The sequence below is a fragment of the Acomys minous genome (assembly GCF_964271855.1).
Source record: "Acomys minous genome assembly, chromosome: 6".
Taxonomy (NCBI): Eukaryota; Metazoa; Chordata; class Mammalia; order Rodentia; family Muridae; genus Acomys; species Acomys minous.
Window position 1 is genome coordinate 98,565,302 of NC_140487.1, and position 19,077 is coordinate 98,584,378.

At 45.1% G+C, this 19,077-nt stretch overlaps 1 pseudogene across 1 annotated transcript; it reads left to right on the forward strand.

Moving 5' to 3' along the window:
- Nucleotides 1-17,674: 17,674 nt before the first annotated feature.
- Nucleotides 17,675-18,729, forward strand: LOC311600781 (TAR DNA-binding protein 43-like; annotated as a pseudogene). The gene has a single exon. The product of its transcript is annotated as a TAR DNA-binding protein 43-like (transcript).
- The last annotated feature ends 348 nt before the right edge of the window (nucleotides 18,730-19,077 follow it).

Here is a 19,077-nt window from a genome sequence, read left to right on the forward strand (position 1 = left end):
ATAGCTCAATCTGTGAAGAGACTGTTGGTACATTCCAATCTGACCTTCAGAGCTAACTACCACCTCTGATTTTCCCAGGGTGGCCTTGTTTGTGAAATGCCCACTACCTTTCATGAAACATATAATGTCAGGTGCTGGCAGAAAAACATTAAGGTAACATATGAATTTTTAAAAAATTGTTTTCATTATTTTATATCTATGGGTGTTTTCCTGCATGCATGTCTAAGATAATGTCTGATTCTCAGGAAGAGAAGTTATAGACACTTATGAGCTGCCAAGTCGGGGTTGGGTATCAAACTGAAGACCTATGGCACTTAACTAACTTAACAACCTCAGCTCTAAGCTTCTTCCCAGCCTCTACTTTCACCTCATTGTTATCATTTCTAACCTATATACACCTTATAGTTTCATTTTCTGTTTTCTCATTGACATAAGTCTTGCTTTGTATGCCAAGGTGGCCTCGGACTTGCAACTCTTTTGCCTCAGCTTTCTGTGGGTGGAGTATAAACATTGTACCATCACTCCCAGCACTCACTCATTTAAGAAAACACATGAGTATTTTGATGTGTACAGTAAGTCAACTTCCCTTGTTAAATCCTATTTCTGCATTGTGCAACCAACTTGCCATCACTAATGAGGAAGCAGGAAGTTTCTTTGGATTGAAAAACTCTGTGGTACAGGTGAAATATTGGGTGACCATCTCTCTCTCTAGTGGAATGGACAGGATTTCAGAGAGAGAGAGAGAGAGAGAGAGAGAGAGAGAGAGAGAGAGAGAGAGAGAGAGAGAGAGGTACATGGTCCTGCAGGTGCTAGGGAAGACCAAGGAAGTATCATATCCTCTGAAGCTGGGGAAGAGGCCTCTATGAACCAACTTATATGGGCGCTGAGATGCTAAGCTGGGTTTCTGCAAGAGCAATACGCACTCAACTACTAATCCCTCTCTCTAGCACCCAAATTTAATTTTCATTACATGTGTGTATTTATTGTGTGTGGTCACATGTGCCGTGGTGTGCTTGCCAAGGTCAGAGGACCATTTACATAAGTCAGTTCTGTCTCTCACCCATAAGGGACTCAGGGACTGAACTCAGGTTGTCAGTCTTGCCAGCAGTTGCCTGTCTTATGAGGTACCATCTCCACACCCCAGGTGATGATCTTAAATGAACTCCTCTGGATTCTTATGGAGGACAGGTGCAGAGGACACGGATAGAATCACGAGATTAGTAAGAAACTTTTGTAACTGCTCAGGGTAGAACGACAGGGAAGGCTGCTCTCCGTAAGGTGATGGGAAGGGGTCAGAGCATGCTGTATTTGTTGATGGAATGCGATGGGGAAGAAGATGAGCCAAGGCTGCCTCTCAGGTTATCAGTACGAGCAACTGGCTGACTGGTGTTGTCATTTACAGAGACATAGAGACGCTGGGGGGGAGGGAAGAAAGGGTGTTTAGTTTGTTTAGTCAGGAAGTTTGGCTGTGGTGTGAAGGGACAGGCTGTAGACTTCATTTGTAAGCACAGTGTTTGAAATGGCAAATGGATAGAGCTGTATTTCAGGCCATTGACTTAGACAGCAGGTTGTCTCTGACCTGCACACATGTGCCATGGCCCCCACGTCCACACTCACTCCCACCTCTCCCACCCACGGTTCCTTGGGTCAGAATGTTTTAAAGCAAAGTCCTATATTGTGACCCATAAAATGCTTGTCAATTACGGAGAAGCATTCAAATGGGGGGTGTGTGTGTGGCATGTGTCTTTAACTCCAGCAATCTGCGAATGGTGGAAGCAGTAAAGATCTGAAGTTTAAGACCCAGCTTGACTACTACATAGGGAGTTTCAGGCTAGCCCATGAACAAAACACAGTGGCACAAAATACAAAGCCAAGATCCCAGGTTGGGTTTATAAGTATACTATTTACTGAAGAGTTGATGCAAGATTTGATCGAAGTATGTTCAAGAGTGGATGGAGGAGTGCGGCATAGTGACACAAGCCTTTACTAGATTTGGGGGCCAGAATAAGGCATATCTCTGAGTTTGAAGATAGCCTGGTCTACAGAGTGAGTTCCAAGATAGCCACAACTACATACTGAGTTCTTGTATGGTGGAGGGTGGGAGCTCGTTGGGGAAGGCTGGTGTTTGGGAGAGGGTAGGATAAACAGATGGTTCACTGGCTAAGAGTCCTTAACTGCTCTTGCAGGGAAGTGAAGAGAATTGCCAAGTGATCTGACACTCCAGTGATTGGTTCCAAGTCAAACCCAGAGAAATTGCAAACATCATGAACACAGCATGATATATCCCATTTTGAACTCTTGAGATGCGACCTACCTGAAAAAGATCAATTCTGTCTGCGAAGAAGAGCTTAGTCTCCTGTTTGCGCACATAGCCCCTCCCTTCCTCTTTCCCCCTTCTAGCTTGGGAAAACGTTCCTAGTCTGTATGAGAGGCATACTTGCTTACTGCGAGCTGAAATAAACCTGCCTGCACTTTGGTTCCAGTCTCGTGACTTCTGTTTTCACATGATTTCCTAACATGGTCCTCAATCCCAGAACAGGCAATTGGAGCAGGGATTCCCCTTCAACCCAGGGAGAATGTGGAGCAGCAGTGCATCCTTGGCCAAGCCTTGAGTCCTGCCTGAGGTGTCACTGAGTTACATCTGTCCTGTCTATGAACCTCCTTACTTTCTCCCACTCAGCCTTCCTGCCAGCCCTCTGTATGGATGAGTGCAGACTCCTTGTTCATCCAGACAGCTGGGTTCTGGCAGGGACGACTCACAAACACTTTCCCTCTGCTGCCCCCTACTGAATCCACGAAGCCTTTCTCTTTCCTCCTTCTCTCCCTCTACCTACTTCCTTCCCTCCCTCCCTCCCTTCCTCCTTTTCCTCCCTCCTTCTATATCTCCCCTGCCTCTGTAATTTGCCTTGGCAAAAAGAAAGGCCATTCCTGGCTTCCAGCCACAAATCCAACGGGAGGCCATCTTCTCATCTGTGAGCTGATGAGTGGAGTATGCCTGGAAGGCTTCTTTTGAACTCCCACGGCTTCCCTGAGCTCAACATTTCCCTGCAGGAGAGGATCACCGGTCTCTGTTAAAGGGTAGGGACTTTCCATCCTCTAAGAGACAGCCTAACTTTGTACCCTTCCTGGTGTCTCAAAACTTACAGTTTTTGGTGTTTGAACTCAGGACTTTGGACTTGGCTGCAGGTACGCTAACTAAGAAGCATTTCACTTCAGTGTGTGTCCATGAGAGACATGAGGCCAGACACACAGGATCCACAGAGGCAACAAGCTCTTCAGCACTGGGCTGCACTTGGAAACAAAGGCTCTGTGGAAAGAAGACAAGACTCCACCTTGTGTTGGGACTGAGAAGGGAGACTTGGTTTTCATGCAGGGCTAGTCATGGTAGGATGGTGTTTGTTCTGGGTTTTGAAAGGAAGATAGGCTTCCCATGGGTGAAATGAAATTACCGAGGGGGGGGGGAAACCTTAGCTAGTGATAGGAAAGGAAGGTGTCTTATGAGATATCTGGTCAGGACTTCCATGCTGTCATGGACACATGGGTGGAGCAGAGAGATGTGGAGTCATGGTTCTTCCTATGCAAGCTGCATGCGGTTTATAGCCAGAGCCTCTTGTCTCCCATGCTTCCCCTCTTTAACGCACTGTATGTTCTGTGGCCACACTCTTTCTGTCTAGAATCATTGTCTCAGTTACCTGCTCATAATTTTTCTCCCATGAAAAATATGTTTAAAATAAATGTTTAAGTGAATCTGTTAACTGGGATGTATCCATGGTACAGTGGGATGGTGCAACACTGGCTTTATAAAGGAGGAAACGGGGAAGGCTTGCCAAGATGGCACACACTCAGAGCAGCACTCAGAAGGCAGAGGCAGGAACATCTACGTGTGAGGCTCTTCTGGAAAGGTCTAAGTCTGGTGCTTAAAGATAGCCTCTGAGCTCGGTGTACAGTGACTAACTCCTTTTCTCAGTGGGGTCTCCTCTCTACCTGAACCTGAGAAACTCTAAGGAGCATCATATAGTCAGCAGGGAGGCTACAAGCCCAGCCTTTTCAATGACAGAAACCTGCTCAGCAAGCACCTGGTGATGCTTGGAGATGCTTACCCTATGCTAATAAGATATATTTGTGGCTTGGTTTACAACGAGTGACCTTTGAATTTTTCTGGAGATCTTCCCCTACCCATAGGATGACTAGGCAGTGCTTTTCCCCCACTTATGATAGTTTTTTAAATACTTTTATTGAATGTTTATGATTTACACATCATGCACCAAAATCCCTCTCCTCCCCCAAGTAAAGTAAAACAAACAGACAAACAAAAAGTTTTGTCACAGAAGCTGTAGTGTATCATGCAGTATAGCCTTTTGTCCACATATGTTTACTTTCAAATGTTCATTGCTATGAGTCATGGGTCTTGTTGGAGGCCTACACTATTGTTACTGGGTCCTCATTGGGACTGTTGTTGGATATCCCATTGGTGCTGTATGACAAGGAGATTCTTAATCTTTGAATCTGCAGGTCCGGCCCCTTCATGTGACCCAGCAGCTCATCCGTGGGGGGTAGATGTTGGAGTGAGGTTCACTCAGAGACTTGGATCAGGGCCCACTCCCTTGTCATCAGGGCAGGGCCTGCTTTCTCGCTCCTGTGTCATCATGGAAGGGCCAGCTCCCCCGCTCTCCTGGTTCCATGTCATCATTACAGGGCCTACTCTCCTGCTCTCCTTCTCCCGTGTTCTCAGGGCAGGGTTGGCTCAACCGCTCTCATGTCATCCTTGCAGGGCCAGCTGTTATGATGGCAAGGGTTGCTCTCCTATCCCCATGCCATCAGGGCAGGGCCTGCTCTCCTGCTCCCATGTCATCAGGGCAGGACCAGATCATTCTGATAGTTTTTGTCACATGGAGATTATGTATCCCTAGCACCTCTAAACCTAGCAAATCAGACATATTCATCCTTGAAAACTCTTCCATTGCCAAAGGTCTATAAATGTCTCTGATTCACAAAACAAACTCTTGTGCTCATACCATTCCTCCACCATAACCATATAAGATTCCATTTATTCTTGGTAAGAAGTGCTGTTAGATACCTAGGTCTTGACTCTAGCAGGAGGTAATGGTCCTGGCACCAGGTGAAGCCTGCTTTATCATCATTAGCTTGGTACTGACCTAGTGAAGCATCTGCCCTGGCCTGTGTCTCAAAGGGCCTGCCTTCCTGTATACTTTGGGCATCTGCTCAAATTCTCTGCTATGTTCATCAAGGCAGCATAACTTAGGAGCTGTAGCACTGCTTTTGGAATGCCTGAGTTTCCACTGCCACCTGATACCAGCAATCTCATTCTAAAAGAGCTAACTGTAATACCCAAGGGGAAATTAAATTTTCACCTTCCTAAGTGGAACTGACAGGAACCTCACCTAGTAATTGATCCTCACCCTGATTACTTTAAGCCAACCCACTGTGGTCTATGTCACCCATGAGTGCTCTTAGATGCCTCTGAGTGAGAAAAGGGACCTTTGATCTTGAGGTCTGTCTGTTCTCATCCAGAAGCAAGCAGCTCCTGAACAGGCCTGTGCGACCATCCACAGCCAGGTGCTGAATGGCATCTCTGTGATTTTCTGGCCAGTTTCGTCTGCAGAATGAGTTCCATGACAGCAAACCCTACACTTAAAAAAACCACAGAAATAGAAAGATTATAGGTTGATCGATTGAACGATCAATAGATAGATAGACAGATAGATATGCACAATAAATCAAGAGATAAATGTGCTGACTACCAACCCTGAGGATGTGAGTCTCATCCTGAATACATAAACAGTAGGAGGGCAGAATCCACTCCTGAAAGATCTTCTCTTAACCCATACATCCACCATGGCACATGCCTCCACATACAAAATACATAAATGAAAGGTAATAAAAACAAAGGGTTAAGAGATGGTTCATTGGTAAAACACACTCATTGCTTTTCCAGAAGACTTTGGTTGGCTGCCGGGACCCACAGCCATCTGTAACTTCAGTTCCAGGAAATCCAATGTTCTCTTCTGGCCTAACAAATACTAAGCTTGTATATTGTGTTCATGCATTCATGTATGTAAAATCAAATAAATAAATAATTTAAAATGTAAACAAAACAAAACAAAACAAAAAGAAAAACATGCTTTGGGGCTAGGGAGATACCATATAGTCCATAAAGAGCTCGCTGCATAAGCCCGAGACCCTGAGTTGGATCCCCACACCCACAGGTGTAGATGTGCGCACCTTTATCCAAGTGCTGAGCAGCAAAGGCAAGGGGATGCATGGGTTTGCTGGCCAGACAGTCTGATCAAATCAGGACGTTCCAGGACTAGTGGGAAACGCTGTCTCAGAAATGAGGTGAGAGGGACTGAGGAAGAAGCTGGGTAGGACTCAGTAGCCCAGCTTGTCCCGGAACTCTCTATGTAGCATTGCATGACCTTGAACTCTTGCTCCTCCTGAATGGGCCAGTATACCAAGCTCATTATTTACTTTATGTATTTTTCTTTATTTTGTATTTTTATAGCTGGGACACATAGCAAGGCTCTCTCTCTCTCTCTGTGTATGTGTCTGTCTCTCTGTCTCTCTGTCTCTCTGTCTCTGTCTCTGCCTGTCTGTCTGTCTCTGTCTCTCTCTCTGTCTCTGTCTCTTTCTCTCCCCGTGTGTGTGTGTGTGTGTGTGTGTGTGTGTGTGTGTGTGTTGAGGCCAGGGGACACCCTTAGGTGTCATTCCTTAGAAGCACACCACTTACTTTATTGAACCAGGGTCTCTCACGGTCTGGAACTTGCCAAGTAGCCTAGTCTGGCTACCCAGAGACTCCAGAGGTTTGCCTTTCTCTGCCTGCCAGTGCTAGGATTACAAGCACTTACCACTTGGAATTTTTATGTGGATTCTGGAGATCAAACTCAGACCACAGTACTTACAAGACAAGCAACTTACAGAATGAGCTGCCTCAGCCTTTTGTTGAATTTGGCTTATTTATTTGTTCATTTGTTTGTTTATTTATGTACTTGATACATATGGGTATTCTGACTGAACATATATTGGTGTACCAAATGAATGCCTGATGCCCATGGAAGGCACAAGATCATATCAGATCCCTTGGAACAAGAGTTACATGCAGGTATCATCCACCATGTTACACCTGGATCATTTGGAAGAGCAGTTAGTAAAAGCTGCTCCATCTCTTCAGCAACACCCCCTCAGTACTTTTATTTTTTAAACATAGATTCTTTTTATATCATCTTGGCTGGACTGGAAATAGCTATGTGACTCAAACTGGTCTGGAACTTGAGGCAATCTTCCTATGTCTGCCCCTGAATGCTAGAATTATAGGCATGTGCCATCATTCCTGCTATGGAAACATAACTTTAAAAAACAGAATAAAATGATATATATTCATGAAAATTGTAAAACGTTGCACACACCTTGAATATCATCACTTGAAGGCAGAGGCAGGTGAATCTCTGTGCTTTCAAGCAACCCAGCGATACCTGGTGAGTTCCTGCATAAAACAAACCTAGACCAGCTGAAACACAGATTGGTTTTGTTGACAATCATGGAAGAAGATGGGACTTCCCTCTCTGAGGATGGTTGCTGCAACCACCCCACACCCCAAATGAAGTCTACATCCTGTACCTTCATAACACAGAACCATCACCTTCCAGAACAAAGAGAAGCACAGCACAGCATGGTGTGACACACACACACATGCACATTAAATACATAAATATTGATTTTAGGGCCTGGAGAGATGGTTTAGCTGTTAAGGGCACATAGTGGTCTTTTCCAAGACTTGAGTCCCAAACTCAGCACTCTGATTGTTTGGCTCACAATTGCCTGCAACTCCAGATGATGAGGATCTGAGGCCCTCTACTGCTCTCCAGAAGAACCTACAGGAAGCTACACTCACAATCACATACCTCCTCCTTTGACATAATTTAATAAATCATTTAAAATTTGGTCAGACATTATGGCCCATGCCTTTAATGCCAGCATTGGGAGGCAGAGGCAGGCAGATGTCTGTGGGTTCGAGGCCAGCCTGGTCTACAGAGCAAGTTCCAGAAGAGGTAGAGCTGCACAAAGAAACCCTGGCTCAAAACACCAAATCAATCAATCAATCAATCATTTAAGACTTAACATAATTAAATTCAGAACTGGAGAGATGGCTCATCTGTTAAGAACAATGGCTGCTCTTGCTGAAGACGCAGGTTCAGTTCTCAGCCCCCACATAGGGGCTCATGACTGTCTGAACTGAAGCACCAGCAGATCCCACATCCTCTTCTGGTCTCCATGGGCACCAGGTTTGCATGTGAGGTACAGACATAAGCATAAGCAAAGTCACATACACATCACATAAAAATTAAATTAAATAAATAAATTGAAAAGAAAACGATATTTCGGTCACACATTGTGGCACATAACTATAATGGAAGCACTCAGAAGACTGAAACAAGAAATTTAAGAGTCAAGAGCAACTTGGCTTACATAGGAAGATGTTATAGCAAGAAAGGAAGGAAGGAAGGAAGGAAGGGAGGAAGGACCATGCTGTCGCATGAGCACACCATAGAGATGCCCACAAGATTCGCTCAGTCTTTCTTCCCTGACTGCTCTTCCAGGCATCCGCACAGCTTGCACTGTCTATCCTGCTTCTGAAGGCACAACAGGTTCATGGAGAGAAGGACACATTAACCTTTGGGGAACCAAAGTTAGGTTTAAGTTTTAATTACCGTGCATAAAAGATCCATGATATAAAGATGCCTCTAACCTGTAAACACCATGCCCAAGCAAGATACTCGCTGACACACTGGAGACTACTGGCTATGGAAGATAACAAGCTGGTGTTCTCACTCTCCTAAAAAACCCAATTGTGTGGATGTGTGTGGTCACGTGCAGGTGGGAGATATGATATGTAGGAAGGATACATCAGGGCGTATGCTTGCCCTGATTGGATATAGGGTGAAGGTATGCAGGACGGAAGTACAATAGGACATGTGCTTCTCCTTGATTGGACCAGATAGAAAGCACAAGAGCGTTATGGAGTTGCCTTTTTAAACCTCTGAAAACTGACTTGTGGCCATTTCCTGGGAACCCCATAGTGGTCCTGGGTAGACCTCAACTTTCTGATCAGTATTGAATTAAAGTTTGCCTCAAATGTGGCACAAAATTATGGTAGTGGTATTATTTTCAACCTGGGGAGAAAAGGAGGGAGGGGGGAAGACTGTTGAGGTTTGGTTTCATGTTGGGGACCATTTATTAACCTCTTAATCATCTGAAGTATCTGGAATCTGTGAGACTCAGGTACTGTACAAGTGCAGGAGACTGAGGCACTTAGGACTCTCTGGAGTGGAATGCCTGGAGATCGTCTTAAGGTAGATTCCAAATGATGCAAATGCAGCAATCCTTATGGCATGGATTACTTGGGTTAAAGGGTCCCAGGGGCAGAGGGCAAAATATTTTTTTTTCTATTCAGATTGGAAACTAAATAGGAGCAAAAACCATTCCAAAGTAAATGAGACAGTTGGTTAAGAAGGGACAGTTCTTTTCTGCTAGGACACAGCTGAGAGAGGAGACACAGTTTAATTCCTTGAGGACATTTAATTTATCAACTCAATGACCTTATGAATAAAATGGGAGCATTGCACAAGATCAGTTAAAGGACAGAAGTTCAGCTTCTGGTCTGTTGTAAGAGCTGAATAAATACGTGTCAGCAATGGCTTTGCTGGAGGGAATGCTCAGGCTGTGACACCTGCCAGGTGCATGGTCAAATTGGTCCCTGCAAGGCACCCTCATTGCCAGCCAATAAGGCAGGCACTTGTTTGCGTCACTGAGGTAAGATGATGTTACTAGGTTCCTGGTTGCTCCTGTCTGTCTGTTTGTCTTCCGTCCTGGTGTTGCACTGCAAAGTCAAAGAGGGTCTGGACCCACAGACAGAACCACCCAGATTACTTTTGGCACTCTTATATGAGACAGGGGAGTGAGGACCGGATGGACACAGGGCAGGCTACCCACTTCCTTTCCTGCCTGTGTTCAAATCTGCAAAGCCAGAACTAAGAGTGTGAGGATTTTGGCTCTGGGGGCTGCCATACACTGGAAGGAGGGCAGCCAGGTGTCTTTAGGAGGACTCAGGGACAGCTGTGCACTGCCATCGTTTATACTGTCTTTGTTAAATCCTAGCAGCTGTGGCATCAGCCAGCACCATCCCCCAGTCAGGCAAGGTGTCTGTGCAGAGCTGGGCAGCACACTCAGACAGTCACTCCTTCATATCTGTACAGAGGCCTAGCAGGCACCTACATGTCCTTCATACAGGTTCCTCACAGCACCCACTAAACCTGAGTGTGGAGCAGGGCAGATTTTCACCCTTCTGGTACTCCCTTTGAAGTGGGAGGTCATACTATAAAGAAATAAGGGAAATAGAAGAAGATGGAGCCTGAGGTGTGAGCTTGTGCTCGTAGACAGCAAGGCTAGAGCTGAACACATTCAGAGAGTGACAACTAAGACCTGAAGTGGATGAGGGAAGATGCCATATGGATGCGTGTGGTCAAAGGGACAGCAGATGCAGGGGCCCTGAACTTGGTATGTCAGTGTCCAGATCAGTGCATGAGGAGCAGAGGAAGCAAGGGAAGAGAGAGTGGGCAGTATGCTGGGGCTTTTAAGGCTAATGTAATGTCTTGGGATTGGACTAGGATCTTGTGAGGACGTGGGTAGCAGAAGGCGTCTGTCCTTCATTTGGAAAGAATTGTTCTAAGCCCATGGTGGTCCCTAGTGCCTGTAGAGAGCTCGTGTAGGGAATGAATTCTCCAGCACTCAGGAGGCAGAGGAAGGAGGATCTCTGTAAGGTTGTGACCTGCCTAATCTACCTACAAGATCCAGGTCAGCCAGAGCTACACGAGGAGACGCGTACACATAATATATGTTTAGTTAAAATTCAAAACGAAATAAAAGAATCATTTAATTTGCAACACTGGGTGGTAATGAGGACACTTTTAGTGGTCAGTGAAACAAAAGCTATAACTGTGAGCTCATTAGAAAGACAGGGATTGGTCTACAAATCGAGTCCAGAAGAGCCATGGCTGCTACACAGAGAAACACTGTCTCAAAAAACAAACAAAGAAAAAAAAAGAAAGAAAGAAAGAAAGAAAGAAAAAGGACAGGGGTTGAGGAACAGAGTCAGCTATGACCACAGGGAATTCAGGCTGCTTGTCAACACAGACAACAGATTTGTCTCAGGTCCTTTGGGAGCCTGGATTTATTAGCTGTGAAGATTCAGCTCACTGTCCTGTTTGTCCTGGAGACTCCCTGGCTTTCTCCTGTAGGTAGACAGTTGTTTCTTTTTCTCCTGTGACAGGTGAAGAGGGATCAGGCCAGGCTCATTCCAGGGACTGTAGAGAGGGAGGACAGAGACTAAGTGGGATCAGGCTTTACGGACTGAAGGCATGAGAACCTGCCCTGTCTTGTCGCACCGGTGTCCTCATTTCTGTGTTAATAAATTGGAGAAGTAGTTCCTACTCCCCATATTGTGGGACCCACACGGAGACTGTGCTGCCTATCTACTACATCTGAGCAGAGAGTCTAGGTCCACATCCCACATGGACCTTGGTTGGCACATCAGACTCCGTATTGTAATGTGGTTAACCTGAATTAAGTGGCTAACGTTTGCTTATGAGTGAGAATATGTCATGTGTGTCTTTCTGAGTCTGAGTTACCTCACTCAGGATGATTGTCTCTAGTACCATTCATTTGTCTGCAAATTTCAAGATTTCCTTGTTTTTAATAGCTGAGTAGTATTCCATTGTGTAAATGTACCACAGTTTCTTTATCCATTCTTCGACTGAGGGACATGTAAATTGTTTCCAGATTCTGGCTATTACGAATACGGCTGCTATGAACATGGTTGAGCATATATCCTTGTTGTGTGATGAATCGTCTTTTGGGTATATCCCAAGGAGTGGAATAGCTGGGTCTTGAGGTAGCCCTACTCCCAGTTTTCTGAGAAAGCGCCAGATTGATTACCAAAGTGGTTGTACAAGTTTGCACTCCCACCAGCAGTAAAAGAGTATTCCCCTTTCTCCACATCCTCGCCAGCATGTGCTGTCACTTGAGTTTTTGATCTTAGCCATTCTAATAGGTATAAGATGGAATCTCAGAGTCGTTTTGATTTGATTTCTCTGATGACTAAGGATGTTGAGCATTTCTTTGTTTCTCAGCCATTTGATATTCCTCTGTTGAGAATTCTCTGTTTACTTCTGCGCCCCATTTCTTAATTGGGTTATTTGGTTTGTTGGTGTTTAAGCTGCAAGAGGGCACTGCAGACCTTATGCCACAGAGATGCCTGTGGTGCAGAGCTGCACAGTGACAGCTGTGTACTAGTCCAAAGTATGGAGAAGTGGTGGAACTGTGTGGTATCTTAAGGGCAGCATCAAGGGACTTAGATATGCCACAAAGACAAACGGGCCAGAGATGACACTGCAAATTTTGGCTTAGACAATTAGAATGGGAATTAGTATTAACAAACTGGGGTAGCTTGGAAAGAGAACACATATGAAGTGTGTGTGTCTGTGTGTGTGTGTGTGTGTGTGTGGTGCACAGGGTCGGTACATGTATTGGTCAAAAAACAATTTGGGGATACATGTCATTTCTTCTTCTACGTAGGTCCCCGTGATTGTACTCAGGTTATTATGCTTGGCAGCGGTGCCTTTTTCCACTGCTAACCTTGCCTGTTACCCTCTTTAATCCCATATAGTCCAGGGTAACCTAGAGCTTTATTTTTCAAAGCCATGGATGCCCTTGAAGTCCTGATCCTCTTTGTTCTATCTCCCAAGTGCTGGATGACAATCATGTGCTGATATGCCTGATAAGTTTGATTTTAGAGACATTGTTTGTCATGCAGCCCAGGTTGTCCTGGATCCTGATATGTAGCCAAGGACTCTTTTCCTCTTTCTTTCTGTCTATTTTATTTTAGTTTGTTTTGTTATTTTATTTTAAGTGATGGGATCACTGTGTAGCCAGTGTTGTCTTGGAGCTCACTGTGTGGTCTAGATTAGCTGCAAAAGCTCAGTGATCTTTTTGCCTCCACCTGCTGAGTGCTGGGATTACCGGAGCTGCAAGGGTTCCAAAGTTAACCTTCTAACTTCCAAGATGTGGGATACAAAAAGTGTACAACTATGCCCAGCTCGTTGTTTTCGGGGGCAGAGGCACTTAGTTTAGAACCAGTCTCAGTGTGTAGTCCAGGCTGTAACAAATTTAGGACCACTCTGTCTCACCTGGAGCGCTGGGATTACAGGCATGGGATGGCACATGCAGCTTTGGGCTTTGGACTCAGTGAATATGATCCAGTTTTCACACACCTGGGAGGTGATATAGGAGTGTTTGCACAGGTGGGCACTGTAGTTCTGGACCTTTGGCTTCTGTCTAATATAAAGTGCTGTAATTTGAGCTCATCACCAGGGGGGTGAATGTGACCACTGCTGATAGTGGAGTGGACAACCAGCAAACAGTTCAGGCAAGAGACAGAGAGGGAGCATCCTGAGGGGACAGGGAGGTCAGGAGGGTTCAATGTCCTAGAAGCCATTGGAAGAAAACACTCCCTGAAGAAGGACTCAAGCCAAGAGTGGTGGCTGAGCACATCTGCAGCTCCAGGGCTGGGGAGTCTGAGGAAGGTAGATGGCTGCAAGTTCAAGGCCAGGGTGGATTGTCTAGTCACCCTGAGATTCTAGTGAGTTCCTGCACAGTCTTGAGTGACTCCCCACCTCAAGACGAACAAAACCCAGACAAACAAACATACACACACACACACACACCACCACCACCACCACCACCACCAGCACCACCACCACCACCACCAAAGGAAGGGAAGACAGCAGGTTATTGCACCAAATGTGCACAGGTCAGTTGTGAGCTGCCTGGGAACCGCCAAGAGAAGACTGATATCCATGTTGACAAAAAGAATCTAAAGCTGATATTTTTGAAGAGGCTTAAAGAAAACCACAGAGAGGAATTAGAGTCTGTAAATATGGGCCGAGCTTGCAAGGCTGTTTCAGACCCCAGAGCTACTAGATCCAGGCTCAAAGAGGACGTGGCATAGATGCTGCCCTCTCCAGCACTCAGGCTGTTGCTCACAAGGTTTGCTGTGCTGGAAATGGCCGGCTTGTGGTTGCAGGGCAAAAGAATTCACCAGAGTCAGAACATGATTATTTTAACTCGCGTTTCAGTAAAGACCAATGGTGCTGTTGGCCATTTGCTGTCTTCTTGAAGACATGTCTTTTTGTCCCTTCCTGTTTTCTATGATTTTATTTATTCGTTTTGGTGTTTTTGAGACTTATCTTTTAATTTTATACATATGAGTGTTCTGTCTGCAGCAATGTCTGTGCACCATGTGTATGCAGTGCTGACAGATGCCAGAGGAAGGTGATAGATCTCCTGGAACTGTAGTTACGGACAGTTGTGAGCCACCCTGTGAGCCACAGTTGAAGAACCATCAAAGCTTTCAACTATGAGCCATTTCTCCAGCTCTATGTATTTATTTAGAGATCGGGTGTCTCTATCTAGTCCAGGTTGGTCTGGGGGCATTACATGTAGAGCAGGCTGCCTTGAAATCACAGAGATATCCACAATGTTGGAAGAAAGGCATTCACCATCATGCAAGAATGATTTTTATTATGTTTTATTTTTTACTGGGACTAGAGAGATGGCTGAATGCTTTAAAATCTTAGATTCTATTTCAGATGTTGGGTTCTCATCACCCAAGTCAGCTTGTAGTTGCTGTATCTCCAGTTGTAGAATATGCAGTAACATCTTCTAGAATATGCAGTAACATCTTCTTGCCTCTTGAGGCATTAGGCACACAAATAGGGCACATACATGCAAGCAAAACACTCATGCACATAAAAAAAAAGAATTAAAAATCTTTTAAAGTTTTATTTATGCATATGTTTTTTGTGAATGTCTTGTGTGCATGTACCCACAGAGACCTGAAGAAATAGTCAAACCTCCAGAGTTGGTGTTACAGGTGCTTGTGAGCCACCAGACCTTAGTGCTCGGCCTTGGGTTCTCCTCAAAAGCTGTACGTACTCTTAACCACGTGCAGCAGCTTACAACTGTTTGTAAGTCCAGTTCCAGAGGACCCTAGATCCTCTTCTGGCTCTGTGTCTGCTGCACACAAGCGGTGCACAGATATACAGGTAGGGAAAACTCCCATACACACCAAATAAAAAAAATTAATCTTTTAAAATTAATACGTTGATTCATGAATTTCCGTCCTTGATTTTGTTGGCTTGGAGAAGCATATGGCATGGATGATGTTCCAAAGATGGATGAAAAGGAAATGCCTGGAAATAGCAACCCACTTCAACAGACTGGGAAGAGTACGATGAAGGTTAAGAAGTCACCTCACTCCCTGAGGAGTTTGCTGAAGGTTTGATGAACAGTGCTATCTGAACACTTCACCTGGCAAAATGTATCACCAATGGTTTGATTTATGTTGGTTTGGGGTGCAATATTTTGCTTTATAGCCAAGGTGTCCTGGGATTTTTATCTTCCTTCCCCAGTCTCCTGAGGGATTGAAGATATGGACCATCACGCTCATGGACTCTAACGGGGATATGAGCGTCTCAACCTGTAGAGTTACTTTTCTGTTGTTGAGATTTAAAAAAAAAAAAAGCATGATGAAAAGCAACTCACGTAGAGTTTCTATGGACTTAGGGTTCCAAAGGGGGTAAGAGTTCACCGTGGCAGAAAGGCACGGCAGCAGGAGAAGGGAGGTGAGAGAGCACAGCTTCTCCTGCAGCATGAAAGCCGGGAGAGCAAACTGGAAGTGAGGCAAGGCTGTGAACCCTTAAAGGACCAGTGACACACTTCTTCCAGCAAGGGTGCACCTCCCCGTAACTTCCCCACACAGCTACACTACCTGGGGACTATAGGTTTAAATATCTGAGCCTATGGGGGACATTCTCATCCAAACCGTCACACAAGTAAAGTAATTTCCCCTCAGATAGAAGTTGTCAGTTAAAAACCAGTCATATCCTTAGATTTCTTATTTGTCCTTTTTTTATGAGATGGTGAACAATATCATAAATATAATTTCCCCAATGTGCCTGATTAATGATGAGGATCCGGTTAAGGACAAATATGATGTGTACATTTCCTATACGGAGGCATTCAATAAATTGTAAGTATACTTCTATTCTGTGCTACCATTACCAAAAGAAGTGATTTTTTTTCTTTTTTGGTTTCGTTTTGTTTTTAATTAATTTATTCAGATTACATCTCAATTGTTATCCCTTCGCTTTTATCTTCCTGTTCCTTCCTCCCTCCCTCGCTTTTTCAATCTTTCCCCCTCTGCTAGGTCTTGTCCAGACCTGCAGGACAATCAACTGGGACCCTCAGACCCCTAGGGAGAGAATGGGGGACAAGAGACGCGAAGAACGGACAGCAAGTCAAGGAGTCTGATCAAGCTGACCAAATTTTGTTTTCTCACAGGCAATTATATATCATTGAAGCAGGAGGCTGAGTTGGGTGATCCGGGTGGGTGGTTTTCACAAGATATCAGGAAGTCAGGAAGTTTGGCAGGGCGAAGGCCCCTGTGGTTCTGGGGCTGGGTGGAATTGTTAGGCATCTGGAACCACAAGGTGTTATCTACAGACTTTGTTCCGCTCATCCTCTGAAGGCCTCTGTAATTCCGGGAATACTGAGAACAGCTGGAGAGTACCTTGAGGGAGGGGAAGAGGTTACAAGGCAGCCTTCTGGAATGTACCCTGAGGCAAGGAGGGAAAGAGGTCACAAGGCAGCCTGCCCCAGGTCCACTCGATGTATTATGCCAAGGTCCGAGATGCTTGCCAGCTATGGTCTTGGCTCCCCATAAGGTCTGTGATAGAAGGGGACCTCTTTCCCCACCATATGGTCACAGCCTATCAGGTCTCATCCTGGTAGCCTGCTTGTCCTTTCTCTGAGTGCCACCAGGCCTCCCCACCAAGGGGAAGTGGTTAAATATGGGGCACCAGAGTTCATGTCAGAGTCAGTCCCTGCTTCCACGCAACTGTGGAGAATGTCCTGTCCATTGGCTAGATCTGAATAGGGGTTTACTGTTTCCTGCATGTCCTTGGTTGGTGCCGTAGGTTAAGCAGACACCCTGAGTTCAGATCCGCCCATCATGGTGTTTTTCTTGTGGGTGTCTAGGACCCTCTGGATCCTTCTATTTCCCCATTCTCTCATATTTCCCTCGCCTAGAGTCCCAATAGGAAGTCCCCGCATCTATCCCAATTTCCTGGTAAGTGAAGACTTTCATAGGACATTCCTTTTGGGCTAGTGTCCAATTATAGGTGAGTATATACCATGTTAGTCTTCCTGGGTCTGGATTAAGTCACTCAGGATGATCATTTCTAGTTCCATCCATAAATCTCAGGATTTCCTTGTTTTTAATAGCTGAGTAGTATTCTATAGTGTAAACGTATCACAATTTCTTTATCCATTCTTCAACTGAGGGACATTTAGGTTGTTTCCAGGCTCTGGCTATATTGAGAAAAAAACTGACTGTAATATTAGGAGATCCTCTGACGTTAATGAAAAGAATTTTATCTTTAAAATGTCCCAGTAAGAAACCTCATCAGATTTTCAGATTCCTCGCAGTCTCTTTTTCTTCCTTGTGCTTCCTAGCAGAGGCCTAGTGGAAATTTAGGCAAAGATGTCTGAATATATTTGGGTAACAGAAGATGAAACTAGTAAACCCATTGAAATACCACTGGAAGATGATGAAACAGTATTACTGTCCACAGTCACAGCCCAATTTCCAGGGGCATGCAGCCTGCACTACTGGAACCCAGTGTGTCAGTGTATGCGAGGCATCCAGCTGATAGATGGAATATTGCATTCCCCAGATGCTGGTTGGGACAACCTGGTATATGATGTCAACGATCCCAAAGATAACAAAAGGAAAATGAATGAGATGGATGCCTCCTCAGCAGTGAAAGTGAAAAGAGTGGTCCAAAAGACATCTGATCTGATAGTGCCGGGTCTCCCCTGGAAAATAACAGAGCGGGATCTTAAAGACTATTTCAGTACTTGTGGGGAGGTTCTTATGGTTCAGGTCAAGAAAGTTCTTAAAACTGGTCACTTGAAAGGGTTTGGCTTTGTTCAATTTACAGAATATGATACCCAAGTGAAAGTAATGTCACAACATCATATGATAGACGGGCGATGGTGTGACTGTAAACTTCCGAATTCTAAGCAAAGCCCAGATGAACCTCTGAGAAGCAGAAAGGTGTTTGTTGGACGCTCTGCAGAGGACGTGACTGCTGAGGAGCTTCAACCGTTCTTTTGTCAGTATGGAGAAGTGGTAGACGTCTTTATTCCCAAGCCATTCAGAGCTTTTGCCTTTATTACCTTCGCAGATGATAAGGTTGCCCAGTCTCTTTGTGGAGAGGATTTGATCATTAAAGGAATCAGCGTGCATATATCCAGTGTTAAACCCAAGCATACTAGCAATAGAAAAAAAAAGCGGAAGATTTGGTGGTAATCCAGGTGGCTTTGGGAATCAGGGTGGGGGGTTGGTAACAGTAGAGAAGGTGGAGCTGGCTTGGGAAATAACCAGGGTGTTAATATGGGTAGAGGGATGAACTTTGGAGCTTTTAGTATTAATCCAGCGATGATGGCTGCAGCCCAGGCAGCTTTGCAGAGCAGCTGGGGTGTGGCGGGCATGCTAGCCAGCCAGCAGAACCAGTCAGGCCTCTCTGGTAATAACCAAAGCCGGGTCAGCATGCAGAGGGAGCCAAACCAAGCGTTTGGTTCTGGAAACAATCCCTACACTGGGCCCCTTTTGGATGGGGGTGAGCATCAAATGCAGGATCAGGCAGTGGTTTTAATGGAGGCTTTGGCTCAAGCATGGAGTCTAAAAAAAATCCTCTGGCCGGGGAGTGTAGGCAGCGGGAGTGGGTTGGTTGGCAGGTAGATATAGTATGGTGGGTTCAAATTTTTCTAAACTCATGATGGTAAGTGTATTGTAAAATAAATATGCACTACATTTTCAGATTGGTTTGTTCAGGGTGGAGTGTACTCAGCAGTGTTTTTGACATTTTTCTTTAGAAAGAG